The 14,870-nt window shown below is 38.9% G+C and overlaps 1 long non-coding RNA gene across 1 annotated transcript; it reads right to left on the reverse strand.

The window, feature by feature from the left end:
* Positions 1–220: 220 nt before the first annotated feature.
* On the reverse strand, positions 221–7,893 carry LOC142078319 (uncharacterized). The gene is made up of 4 exons (XR_012672176.1): positions 7,521–7,893; positions 2,508–2,613; positions 2,117–2,232; positions 221–856 (listed from the first exon to the last, which is right to left on the reverse strand). It is a non-coding gene; the product is annotated as an uncharacterized LOC142078319 (long non-coding RNA).
* Between the last annotated feature and the right edge of the window lie 6,977 nt (positions 7,894–14,870).

A 14,870-nucleotide genomic window follows, 5' to 3' on the forward strand; every position in this document is an offset into this window, starting at 1 on the left:
GCCTGACACAGAGAACTCTCAAGATTGCATGTTTTTCTTGTCCAACACTAATGATTTTCAAGAAGAAACAATAAAAAGCAGGAAGAAATGAGAGTACTCACAGATCATGGACAGACTGGTGCAAAAAACCCACAACCATCTCCTCCCAGAGGCAATACCAGAGAATTTCAGATTCATCAGTGGTGATTACAACACAGAGTCCACAGAGAATACCATGGTATCTTGACAACTGTTTAATTTAGAGGGCAATAAATGAAGCATTTATTTCAATTACAAGGGGAGAAATAGAAAAATCAAGGTCACAGAGGATCTGCTATGTCTGATTTCCTAACACCATTAATTGTAATTCTTAAAAGATTTTTAAAAAAAAAAAAAGTGGAACATACCTTCCTTGGCATGTACATATGGTAACATATACTGTGAATATCTGTGTTCTCCTGCTCACTCTTATGGAAAAGTTACCCTAGCTATGTACAGCATACATTGACATGCCACCTCGTAAGTGAAGTGGCCATGGACTGAATGTCAAGGACGGCTCACCCTGTGGCAGTCAGAACTTCCCCAGGCAATGCATACACGGAGGCACAGCACAGCCATTAAAAGGCAGTACGCACAAAGCCTGTCTGGGCACTGAGGGGTTTTTTGGTGGTGGGTAAAGGAGAGGCAATGGAGAAATGCAGCTCTATTAATGCAAGATGTGCCATGCTGCTTGTTCTCAGTCTTGAAGAAAATGCGCTAGTCATGGTCCATCATTAGCACAGATAGATCCATAAGGGCTCCAGAGGATGCCATTATTGACTCAGATACTCAGAGAAATGCAGCTACGCTTCCAGGTGTCACTGTGGTCCTTGAAAGTCTGCAAAATAGAAAGAGTCTGTGAATATCTTCTCAGACTTCATAGGTATGTTCTATAGGACTGATTAACACTTTGACAATAACATATTTATACTTCTATGTGCTTTTTCAAATACATAATGTATGGAATTGCTTAGTATCCTTTTAAGCAGGTTCAGTAAATCCAGGTACCCTGTTTTTTTTTACTGCTGTGAAGGTAATAAGCCCAGTTATTAAAATCCCATTGTGTGGACTCTCAATGTTCTTCCCTTAGAAAAAGAACAAAGACTCAACAGTTTAAAACATTTTTCCCTTTTCCATTAAAGCCCTCTGTAGTCTGAGGTAAAAGCAATTTAACAAAGCCTCCTTCTGATGTTTACAGCTCTAAAAAGAAGAAAGGAGAAACTTCAGAAAAGTTTACCAGAACACTAAAACAAATTGGGGGCATGTTTTTTCTGTCACTTTTGTGATGTCTTCTAGACACTTTTACATGTCATCAGACCAATTAGCCAAAAGGAGACCTATCAGTGAACAATCTGAACCAGAATGACTTCATCATTTAACAGGAATAACACCTTTTCAAACATTGCCATCCAACTTTCATTTCTTTGAATCAAAGTGGGACATCAGAGATGCTAGATTAAGAGCAAAGAACCGTAACTGCTGAAAAAAAGTGATGATCCAAGAAAAAAGATTAATCAAATAGAGGTGCAAATGAAAGCAATGAATCTCTAGCAGAGCTTTTAGTATAAACATTAGTCTTTGCACATAAAAATATGAATGGTGAAAAACTTTAGAGAATTTTCCAAGTGCTAATTATTACAAACTTTGGACTCCTGAAAAATGTACTTATAGTTTAAAACTGGTCTGCTTGTATACATACATGTCTTAAGGCACTGGAACTACTAGTGTGTTCTAATGTCTTGGTACAAGATCAGGGAGGAAGAACAAAGTGTTTTATCAGAAACTTTCTACATATATAAGCTGGTTTTAGTCTGTGTATGTCCAACATCCATTGCTAGGGGACTAGCTCTGGAAACTGTATTAATAATACCATTAATAAATGATAAATGGATATATGAGCAACTGCAAAGAGGGTGCCAGCTGTCTGAGCCAGGACATACTCCTAAGCCCAAGACATTAGTCAGTTTTGGAGTATGTAAGGTCTGAACTTGGATATGAGGATGACAATACATTTTCAAAGGCATTTGCTTCCCCTTTGAAGACCTAACTGTAACAGCCACATTTTCACTTTTGCAAAATAACAGAAAGCATACAATACCTAGGAGTAGTATGGAGGAGTCCCCAGGAGGTAGCCAGGTGTCCAGTGCTCTGCCTTGCATTTTTGGGGGGCCTGCCAAAGTAGCTACACCCTCTGGACAAGCAGTTAGTCATTTGCTGAAGTGACAGAAAGATCATCATTTATTTTTAAGCTTGACATTATCAGTGAAGAGGTCTGCCTGTGTTTATGGTCATGTTTCTCTTACCTTACAAATCAAATAATACCTCTCTCAGAAATGAAAGTGCAATCACTACCAAGCAAAGTAACATCTCTTTTTACTATCAATGTTAAGCACAGTACAACTCAGAGTGAAAACCCACGACAACTAAGCTGGATGCATTCAAAAGCCTCACGTGTACCAAGTTAAAGTGAAGAACAAGGAGGGACCTACTTTGGAACAAGTGGTGAGATGCGAGGTGGTCACTGTGCTGTCCTGGGAGGATGAATTTTCTAACGGGTCTAGGCAGGTTAAACCTGCCTTTTACCACAGATTAGACCTAGGAAAGTTAATGCAACAGAGAAACATATGGGACAATAACTTCGATACCTTGTCTAGAAAACTAAGTCCTGCTGTATTTATACATATGGAATCTGCAATTATTAACACCATTACCATAGTTTTTGTTACTCTTTCTTCATGCCAGCATTCGTGCAACAACACAACAGCTATTTCCAATTCCTTCCTTAGTAACAGATGGGTATGAGAGCTCCTGTACCGAACACATGAATAATGAACAAGGCACACATTCGGATGGAAACTACACAACTGAGGCGTCTGTCCTGTCCTCTGCTTCTTTCTGTTATCTGTGCTATTCCTACTTTATAACAGTGGTTTCAAAGGATTTGTCTGGAGAGGACGCTGGAATTAAATTACGTCTCTACTTTTGATTGACTGCAAAGCAGCTGTCAAACAACCAAAGTGTCTCAAATCTCCCTCAAATTACAGTAAATAGCTGCTAAAACAAACTTTGCCAAGCTGGTTATGCCTAGCAGCGCTGATGCTGAAATGTGCACTGGACTTAAATAGGAGGAGAGAAGAGTATTTGGCAGTAGGTAATAAAACAAAGAGACAAAGCTCATAAGACTCCAGCCAGTGTGAGCTTATGTGTTTTCAGAAGGAAAAAAGTGGAAAATGAGAATGGAAATAAACACAAGGGTAATGCAAATATTTCACATTCGGTTATCAGAGGGCCTCATTGCCTGAAAGATATTGAGGCTTCCCTTATGAAAATACCTTGGCTGCATCTGAAAAATCCTATCGCTGTATCTGTCACCAGGTCTGGGTGATGAATATTTATCCCATCCATGAATTGGATGGGATAAAATGATATCTTAATTGTTTTCCTGGCAAGGGACCCCTTCAGTCTGACCAGTCCTCCCCATCTAACCACAATACCTGAGTTTCTGCAACCCTGCGCTTTAGCATGAATTGCAAGCTGGAGGTCTGGCAGGAACAGGACAGTGTCTTCGTCTGGCTCTCCGGGGAACTATCCCCTTACTGATACAGGAATGCCCTCTGCTATGGTGAGATGACAATCCTACAGGGTTAACTATGGAAGGCAAGATGCAGAGGGAAAAAAAGAAAAAAAGTCACTGAGGGGGCAAGGAGGGAGGAGAAATGTAACGAGGTATCAGCTAGCAACTTCATAATGAGAGAGCTACCTTTTGCAAAATCAAACAGAATCTGACATTAAGCAAATCTTGTAAGTTTTAAAATACTGTCACGTTTTTGTCCAAGGTATCTGTACCTTACGGCAAACCATCTACAGTGTTAGCAACCGCTGCCCCTAAATCAGCCTCGGGGCAGCGCCGAGAGGACAGCACCGGCCCGGGCCCGGCCGGCCCCGGCGGAGGGGACGCGCCGCCCGCAGCCCCGCGCCGGCCCCGCGGGAGGACGCGGCGAGGCGGCTCTGCTTCCACAAGGTGGCACTCCTGCCAAATGTCTCAGCCTTTTCTTTCCAGCAGAAGTTAAAAACTATGTTTCCTGTTCATTCAATTCCACTGTATAAAACTGAACACAGCAAATCAACATTTCCGCCCAAAATACACACGCAGTTAGATTTTGGTATGCGTATCCTGTAAATTCTCGCAAGATGTTGTCTTTGTAACAGATGCAGAAATGAAATCAGGGCAATGTGAAGGTTTAGAGACACAGATTACTGCACTAGGAAGGTCACATCAGAGACAAAAATTTCCTTTTTCTATTCCTGCTCTCATTTACATGTCTTTGAATACAGCATTGCACTATCCACTACAGTACATCTGGCAAATCCCTGCTCTGCCAATGTTTCCTCTGGCTTTAGCTATCCCCATTGCCACTGTCCCAGCCCTTTGTGCTCTTTTTTGCTGATTCAGCACCCCTAGAAACACTGACATGTAAATCGGCATGTAACTCTGAAATCAGATTAACACGTGGTAAAAGCTTAGTGAACACACAGCAACTTAGAGGAAAGACTTCAGCACTATGAATAAGCTTTAAAAAGAAGATGGAAGTAAAGTTATAAGATAGAAGGAAAGAATACAATGCAATTTTCTGAAGAGATGGTACAAAGCACAGCACAGTTCACGCTACTGATGAGGAGCAGGTATGATCACATGCACTAATGAGCAGTTTCTGTAAATAAATGGAAGAAAGGAATAAGGACTAGAATTTTAATAAGTTTATTAAACATTTTGAGAAAACTGACTTGCAAAGGCAGAAGTGAATCCTGGTTATAAAGACCGATCTTATAAAGGGAGCAGCATTCTTGCAGAAACTAAAATCTGCAGAGAGATTTTGCCACTCTTATTCCCTGCAGAAGCTCAGCAAAGAGGACAAGCTGTGCAGGAAAGCAGCTTGGGCACAACTGTTTGCTATGCACATAACAGCGAAACCTTTCAAAACAAGGGCCTTAGTTTCCATCAAATTTCACAGCCAGCTTTTGGCTCCTAGGAGTAATACAAATAAAATATAATCACTTCATTATGCCCTGCATGTGGATACTTTTCCCTCTTTGGATGAACTGCCAATGTAGCTTTATTGGAAATTCAGAGTGGCCAGTACCATTCTCCAGTTTATCCCAAAGGTCCCCATACCTCAGCCAAGTCAACATAGTTCTAAGAGTTAATGGATTAGACATCTATAGCCCAATTTGTGCAACATGAGCCAATTCTCTTCCCTATTTCCTGCCTGAAAAGCTAACAGTGTAACTACTGCATATGGAAGTCAGCATTTTTTCCACCCCCAAGTAAGCAATAGAGAATATATGCAGTTGCTTTTCCCTATTCCTATCCCTTTCTTGGCAAAATTAAGTGTCACCACTTGCTAAACAAGTGATATACTTTGCCTGATTATTTCAAAAGGTGTAAAAAATTTAATTATAATTATGAAAAGATACGTAACAAAAAGAAATATATCCTTACAAACATTGCAGAGAGATTACAGAGGTGCTCGCAGGCTTGGAGGTGTGTCCTGGTGGACATCACCCTGACTATGACACAGCTGCAGACCCTGGCAGTGAGGGAGGCAACTGCACGCAGGGCTGCATTAGAACAGCTTGAAGGAGGTCATTAGTCCCCTCTGCTCAGCCCTGAATTTATATCTCTACAAACTGGTCAGAATCAGAACCAAAAGTAGTAAACAAGAATAACTCCTCTTTCTTTAATAGTAATGAATCAATCTAATCTAATCTAATCTAATCTATTCTACTCTATTCTAATCTAATCTAATCTACATGGGCTAAACCAGATTATAACAATGAATGCCAACAAGGGGTTATTTGCTGTCTACATTAGGTAATTATCATATTATCTTTACCTGTCATAAAGGGCTGAGTTTTCAAATATTTTATTAAAGCCAATAAACAGCAAAATGTTATATTAAAAAAAATACTTTTAAGGCTCTCAGGCATAATTTTAATATTGCTGTTTACATCCTTAAATATGCTTTCAGGAAACGCACGGGATGCAATATAGCCATGTTAATCCTGCTGCTAGAAAAGCTGATTATAGCCATGATTCTGCCATGATTCTTATTTATGTAGCATGAATACTAATACTACTTCTACCTCTGAGCCTTCCCTGGATGAATGTATTTCTAGACAAGGCAAGAGAGACCCTCTCCACATCACGCGTACACCTAGTCTTACCTTACCCTCACCTCCCCACCCCCCTCCCCTTACACACTGCTTCATTTTTTTTCCTTTAAAAGCCCTTGAAAATACACTGGAAAGGGCTGAAAAGCTATCTAAAAAGGAATGAACAGTCATTTTGGTAAAAACATGTAACTTCTTTACACTGTTAAACCACCTGGATCTCCAAGGACAAAGAACCCATTCTGATGGTCGGCTTGTCAGCTCCTATCCATCCTGTGAACAAATAGCACTTCGGGAAACTATTCCTTTGGCACTGGCTTAGCCTCCCTCTAAAGAGGAGACATAATAGAATATCGTAAAAACGCCCTCTCCCAATCTCTCCTGAAATATTGTACACTCAAAACCTACTTGCTTTTCCTTTGTAACTCTCACTCTATTTCACAGGACTCACAAAAGCACGCTGATTATGACTTGATTCTTTAGACTCCCTCTTTTCACCGAAGAATATCCTGTCTACAAGCAAAAGAATACAAGAGAATACACAGAGAAGCTGGTATGCAGGGAGCTAGAGGCTGCATTTATAGCGCGTTAACCATTGCAGTAATTCCTCATGGAAACACGGTTTGCACTAAAGATACCTAGGACCTTACTTACTCCCCTTTGAAAATGGGCTGTACTCCTCCAAGGGTTAGAGTGGGCCAAATGTCTAATTCCGCCCCCCAACTTACTGAACAGGGCTTACTTGGCAAGAGTAAATTCAGCCTCCTTAAAACTGCCTGCGTGGTTTTAATGATGGTGATACTCTTTACATAACTTATCCTCAAAATCGTTTGCGCTCACAGGGATAAGTACTCGCATTAACGAGAATTGTTTCCTCAGCAGAGGTGGCAGCACGAATTTATATCAGGGAATGAAGTGTTTCTCTCCAGTTGAGCATTTTGCTGTGTATGTGTTATATCAATGAACTCAAGTAGCCTTTCCAGAAACAGATCAAGCATAAAGCTTGCAGTAGAAATTCTCAGAGTGAGCCAGAAGGGGGAAGTTTAGTCTGTAGCGTGTATATTCCTTTAGGATCCTGCTGGATAAAATATACTGTAAAATATGTAAGATGTAAGGCATGTTCAGGCACAAATCTATCTTACGATTTCCAGGTAAATAAGGTAATAAAATTGCTCTCCCTCTCTATCCCTCAATCACAAATAACATTTCTGACCACATCTGACAGACGGACAACAGCCTCAAATACTTCTATCTTGTAATGAAATAGATGGCAAGGTAGAGAGCTGCTCCTAATGACGGAGCAACTGCAATGTAAACTCAAACACACATACTCTTAGGAAAGCAGAGAATCTCATGCAGAAGATGTCCTCAGGAAACCAGGCCTCAGAGGTTGTCCGGCTTGTGGAGCTCTTTGCTTTCCAGGGGCTCAGTGAGGATGGCTCTGTGACTGGACCACCTCCATTCTTTGATTGGACAGTGATATATTTTGCAACATTATTCTAAAAATTTCACTCAGCACTCAGTTTCATAATAAACGAGAAAATATTTTAGAATCCATAATTTGGACAACACACCCCTTATACACAAACATCATGCAGACAAATACCTAAGTTTTCATTCCTTTTTTTAAACCACTTATTTTCTTACTGAGGCTAATTAAAAGAGTGAATCAGAGCAAACTACAGATGTATTTCAGTGTCACCTAAAGAGAAGAAAAGGCAATTTTCCAATACTAATAAATGCATGGTTTTTTGCAAAACAGCACAAATCTAATTCCAAAACCAGCACACACAGCTATGTCAACCATTAATACTGACCATCAAAGAAAAAAACGGATAAAGTACATTAATAGGAAAGATTGGCATTTATATCGCAGAATTCAAAAAAACTGCTACATCGTATGCACTAAATCTCTCTTCGTAATATTCAACGGAAAAAAATAAAACAGTCAGAAAGGCAAGGACACCTTTATCCAGTGCTTGTAACTACCATACAAGTTCCACAAGAGAGCAGTATATACTTGACTTTGAGAAAGAAATGACATGGACCTGCTTTTTTCCCATCCTTTTCCCTCTTCCATATTATTATTCCACTGCAAAAAGGTAATGAATGCAAATGCACCCAGGCGGTTGGTACAACAGCAGTTCCTGAATGTTGCGGGGACTGCCTTCTCACTCCAAGCTACAAAGTAGAAGGTGGTCGCATGAAACATATGATAACTATTAAGACAGGATATATTAAAAATTATTAAATATGTTTCACCATGCAGCTACTTAAGGACATGTTCACATGTAAGGGATGTATTTTTATTAATGTATCAGAGATGTATGATAGAACACTTAAATCCATGTTTAGGCATATGAATATGTCAAAATATTTTTAGGTGGAATAATTCCATAATTATTTCAAGAGCACTGGAAAAACTAAGCATGAGTAGGAAAAAATTTTTTTTATCTTCACTTCATAGAGAAATACCGTTTTGCCATTTTACTATGCTACGAGTTTTACATTAGTAGCATACAAAACCAAGCGTATTTCTATAGGCTTGTATTCCTAAAGGAAAAGGGATTTTAAACCTCTCGGATATCAGAATTTTTTTTTCTGAAAATTCCAGAAAAAAAACCCAAAACAGTTTTATAGTTGCCTTTAACTGCATGCTTTCCACGTTTCCATAAATCCTGTAATTCAGGTGAGAACGTTACTGTACAGAAACAATCATAACCTCTCCAACGCCAAAGCAGAACTGCAGGAGAATTTCGGCTTAGTCACTCTGGAAAAAGAGGGAACAGAATTGCCCATGTTAATGCAGGGAAAAAATCCACATCCTAGTACTTGCAATAACATTGAGAAAAAATACATGTGTTTTAGAGGACATCCCTCCTTCTTTAGGTTAAAAAGTCCGATTCCCCTCACTGAGTGGAGAAGTTTGTGTCTAACACATACACTTTGGCTGATCCACTTGGAGGGGCCATGGCGAGCATTAGGCTGAAATTCTTTGGATTTATACTGAAGCAGGCAAAATGTCTGACCGCTCCCATTAGCATTTCTTGCTAATGAACTGCTGTGCTGAACACTGGTTTTCACCACTATCATGTTCTGTGGAAGACAGGCCCCATTCAACAGAGATTTAGAAAAAAGCTGGGAGACCGAAAGAACAGAAAAAACATCAGGCAAATATTTAAATACTAGCAGTGCTTGGTGAACTAGGAGATTTATTCCATTTTGAAAGTGATTTAGAAAAGAGTTAGCTATCATGGATGTCAATTAATATCAAATCAGTTGTAAAACATCTGCAGATGACACACGGGCTCTTCCTTCACTTCAGTGCATTTGGAAATCACAGTATTTATCATTATTTGGGCCTGATGCTTGCACTCCCCTCCCTCCTGCCCCTGCATCTGTGGAGACAAACCTTCTGTTATATATGTCTTTCAGATTCTCTCTTTGATATTAATTTCCAGAATAATGAAAAGAACTATTAAGGGAGAATTATACAGGAAACAAAACAGGGATTTCTGATCTTTTTTTTCCAAAAGCAGCAGAGAAATTGTGCTACAAGAGGTGGGTTAATCAATAAAGAAGAAGCCATCTGGACGGCTCTAGCTGTTTGACTAGCTTTTTGTCTTTCTGAGGCTAAGTCTCAGAGCCTCAGAGAGCCCCATCAAAGAAATTTGTGGCAAGATTGATACTCCAGCAGAAAGTCTGTCACATATAATCTTTTTAAAGAAACCAATCACGCAAACAACTACAATTTGCATCTTCCACTCTAAAGATGGCATTTAACTGTGCCAGAGCAGCCTTATAAATGGACAGATAAATACCCTTATGTATGGTATTGTTTTCTTGCTATATGGTAGTTTCAACTTACCATGAGATTCAAATAATAGCTTTTCAAATAATAGAAGTATCATTACTTTATATAACACAGAGATACTGCATCAAACTTTTTCCAAGTGCGTCTCAGCTGAGCCATTTATTATTGTGGTACTTTTGAAAGATAAGGATTTGAGGACACTAATTTTGCTGCTTCCATATTTTACACATTTTAGCCATTTTTCCAGAGGAGACAAAAGAAATTGTGTAACAAAGCATGGTACCTTCCCAGGTTTGGACAGAAATGACATGGCATATTTTACTTACTGTTCAGGCATCATTTGCTTTATTTTGAGAAACTCTCTCCTTTCCCTTGGTACAGCATAGCTCTGTTATGTGAACTGTAAAAGGAAACTTTAGTTATCATTCAAATACGCTTGCTGTCTTACTAAGTGGGGAATGTTCTCTCTCTCAGATATTTTGGCTTCTGAAGGTTAAGGTCCTGGGGATTGTGCCAGAAGGCAGATGCTGGGCTGGCAGACGGCGTATCCTTTCAGTCATGGGGGTGTTGTCCTTCACTACTTCTGAAAGAAAAATCTTTTGAATAGCTGTACAACAAACTCTTTTAACTTGCCTTTTTCTACTGAACAATGTAGTAGTCCTGTGAGAGGCCAGCGGTTCCTTTGGGATCCATTCCCACCCCATCCCCCCCAAGGATGTTCATGATCTTATGGCCATCATTGACTTTAACTTCTGTTTTTCTTTATGAGGAATAGCAACAATATGCTAGGTTCTTACTTCATTACTTTGACAAAGTATTCTCCCATTTGATCTAACACACTACTATTTTAGGTGTTTCCTTACCTCCCACACCACCCCATTCCTATTCCTGATCCTTATATCTAACCTCTAATCCTAGCCAAGGGCAAACAAGGATAACTGTCAGAAACTGGATTAGCCACAGAGCTCTTTGCTTAGTCTATGAGGAAAGGCTGCCCAATTGCTCTTCTCAGTTTCCCTGTCCTATTTAGTTTTTCAGGTGTGGGACATGAGAACAAGAAACAATGTGTGACCTGCACTGAAAGAATTGGAAGGGACGATATAACACAAAAATCATGGTGTTCCCTAAAAAGAAAAATGATATGAAGAGACTGATTTTAAAATATTTTAAAATAGCAGGAAATAACTTTTTTTCCTCTGCTGGTCCAATTTTGATAACTTTTGTTCAATCTTACATGTCCGTTAGGATCCTGGGGGCAGGGGACTACTGCAAGGCACAAGGGGGATACTGCAAGGCAGGGAAACACAGGACTTATTGAAGTTCCAACTAGTTTCCTTTATCAGGGATTTTCTTTACCATCATAGTGTTATATCTAAGGGAAGGAAAAGAATTTCACATTAAATGACTTGCAAAAATGTACATTTTTAAAGTGGATCTCTCTGATTTTCCCATTACATCCACCATTTGAGTCCAACAACCCCTGTCCTCTGCAGACTTCTTGTTAGTGCGGCAAGTAGCCTGAGAGCAATTTCTGTCTCTTTCCCACTATCTGCTCTCACCTCACTGATTTCTGCTTAAGGCAACAGAACTATCTCAGCTGTTAAAGACAGATGCTCAAATAATCAAATACCTAACCAGTTACACAAAATAATTTCAGCTATAAGCAAGCATAATTTCCACCTCCTTTTTCAGAAACAAGAGGAAAAACATATTTTCAAAATGAAAATGAAATTGCCTAACCATGTGCACTTTCACTTCCCAAAAGTAATTATTAAACTGCTTAACTCTGGCAATTTAAAACCTCCTGCTGTGAGAAGCAGGTATAGAAAAAAAGCATAATGAGGAAGACAACTCTCTTCTCAATTCCTATAAGGACTGGCTTGAAGCAAGGATTGACTACAAAAGCCTGCATTCCTGGCTGAACCGCGAGTCACGTTAGCTGTGAGGCTGCACCTCCCTGGTGCTGATTTGGCTACCACTGGCACAATTTGTATTCTCCAGTGGTGCTAATGGTGAGGGACTGAGTTCTTGGGAGGACAGCATATAGGCTCAGAAGAAGAAAAACCCTTTACCTCCTCATCACTAGTTGCTTAGTGAGAGGTTCGGGGGTAAAAAAAAAAAAGCTTATATCTAGACTAAAAGTCTTGAATCTTGAAACAAAATAAGTCTGGATATCAGAATTTCTTTTTTATAAGCACATTGTAAAAACAAACTCTTATGAATAATACAGTTGAAAACTTAGTACATAGGCTATCAATCAGTCTCTCTCAGATGGTATAATTACCATCTATCAACAATAAAAGAGAACATTGTTGAATTACAGCATGCTCCAAGAGTTTGTAGGCACTTATTTCACAATCCCCTAAATGCAGCAGCATATTATCTTTACTTAAGGATTGGAAGACTGAGGTAACAAAGACTAAATGTCTTGCCTTGGGAGACAGAAGATTGTCCATAAGATCTAAGACAAGACTACAGCTTTCCTACTGTCTCAGAGATTTTTTCATAAGACCATTTTCCCCTCTTCATGTTGCATTCTTTTTTAGCAAGTCTAATCCTTTGGCAGTCATCATATTGAGCCAAATTAAAATGAAATTAGATTGGACCCAATATTTTTCTTACGTTTTTTCCCAAACTAAAAATGAAATTAGTAAGATTTAAAAACTGAAAATACAGGACAGAATGAGTAGTATGCATTTCTTTATACCTCAGAAGAGAAAGAACATAAAATATCAAAGAAATGCTTCATTTTATTCTACAATATATGTTTTGGTAAGTATACTTCTATCAGATTTAACTTTCAAACACTGTTTAACATGCTTGCAGTATTCCCTGCTGGTTTTCACAGGGCAGTAAGAATTACAGCCAAAGGACCTCTTTAAAGTCAGTATTTTGGCTCATACATTCGCGAGTTTCTGTTCAAAGGTTCTTTGTGAATAATATATCAAGTGAATAGCATAATAAAAATCAGCCTTCCTTTGGAAGCATTTGTATACTATAATTTCTTTCAGAGAAAAATTAGTTTTCCCTTTGTGAACCTGGTAAAATAAAGAAAAATAGTTAATATTTCTCCCTACCCCACATATTTTAAGACTAATTGTTTTAATTTTCATATTTGATTACTGCAAAAATTTTAATGAAAACCAGCTTCTTATTTTACAAGAACTGTTTTGAAGATAAGCAAATCAGAGCATTCTGCTGTAATCACAATGGCGATGACTATACACAATTGGTTTTAAAATAGTTGTTGAAGTGGAATTAAAGGAATAGCAGTGATCTCCCAGGTATTTTCTTGAGAAAACACCACTGTATATGGTCAACACAGTATATATCTACCCAATATACAGTGGTAGTTTGGGGTGGCAGGAAGAAGGTAAAAAGCAATCTAGATGTTACAATCAAGGTTGGAAGGAGGAGAGACATTTATATATATGTACACATATATATTCATATTCAAAATGTGAATATATAATGCATATTTATACTGTAATATATTTCTCTTGTATATACTTAAAAATTTTATATATATTTTATATAACAAAACATTCTTAACAGTTTAAATTGATGCATAAACTAAATACTTAGTTTGAGTTGAAAATTTTAAAGCAAAACCTGAAGCATTTAAATACTACAAATAAAAATTTAAGCCTTGTTCAGCATCCAGACAAAACTATTACTTGAATTAGACTCAAATTCATAGTGAGTTACCTGATGAGAGACCTTTTTTTCAAAAAAAGTAATTACTATTCATTCAGCATTTGTAATATTCAGAGCTGTGCTGAAGAGCTATATGACATTTATTTTTCTAAATACAGGAGCCCTCTTCTAGAGCACTGCATGGGGGGATGTGCACTGCATTGTACAAAGAACTACAGAAGAAGCTAAAACAAGTAGAAACATAGAAAAGCTCACCTAAATGCAACTGAAAACCTTGGTTGCTTATAACAGAAAATGAAAAAGAAGGGGTACCATCATATTGGACACCAGGATCGCCAAGGGCATAAGCTCGTGTTATGTTGCCGCTGAAGAACAGTTTGTTGTTAAAGTTGCCGTCTGCGATAGTGAAGCATCACATGTGATTTCTGTAGGAAGCTATTAAAAAAAGAAATCAAAATGATCACAAAAATATTTATAACTGATGTCCTATACCATATTTAAAATACGGATGCAAGCAGCCCTAAAAAAATGGCGAAAATCCAAATTGTGGGAGAAACAGTTGGCTGCCGGTCTGATTAGCTGCGTGACAGAGCTGGGAAGTTACCTATAAATACCCAGCTGATCTGGTTCCAGGACTGAGCCACCAAGCATACTCATGTCTTGGAAAGACAGTATAGATACGGAATGTTATTCATCAATGTTGGCTGTTTCTTTGGACAAGAAATAGGAATCCAGGCTGATAGGAAGCAGGGAAAGTGGACAAGGGGACAACCCTGGGGACTTTCATGAGAAGTTAAGCAACTGGACAGCTGGAATTGTGTTTTCTGTTTGCCTCTTTGTAACCTTCTCTTTCTAAACTTAGAATTTCCAAACTTAGACCTGTAGACATATAAAACTAATTTTTGCTTCACAATTAAGTCTGCCTCGTGTTGGAGGCAGTGGGGATAAGCCTGAAACTTGCAAACTTGCAATGTTTCATACAGACAGAATGTTTGAAGCCACCCGAGAAGGAATTTGGACTCTGTAGAGTGTTTCCTTCCCAATTGCGAAGAAACAGCTTAGGGACCTGGTATGATGATTAGGAACAAGTGCACCCCAGCAAGCACAAACTGACCCCTCCCCCTGCCACGATCAGAGAGCTGAGACAAATCCCATCGCTCCCAGGAAACCCTGAGCCACCATAGCAACAGGGGCAGCGGAGACGATAATG

This window comes from Calonectris borealis, chromosome 2 (assembly GCF_964195595.1).
Source record: "Calonectris borealis chromosome 2, bCalBor7.hap1.2, whole genome shotgun sequence".
Taxonomy (NCBI): domain Eukaryota; kingdom Metazoa; phylum Chordata; class Aves; order Procellariiformes; family Procellariidae; genus Calonectris; species Calonectris borealis.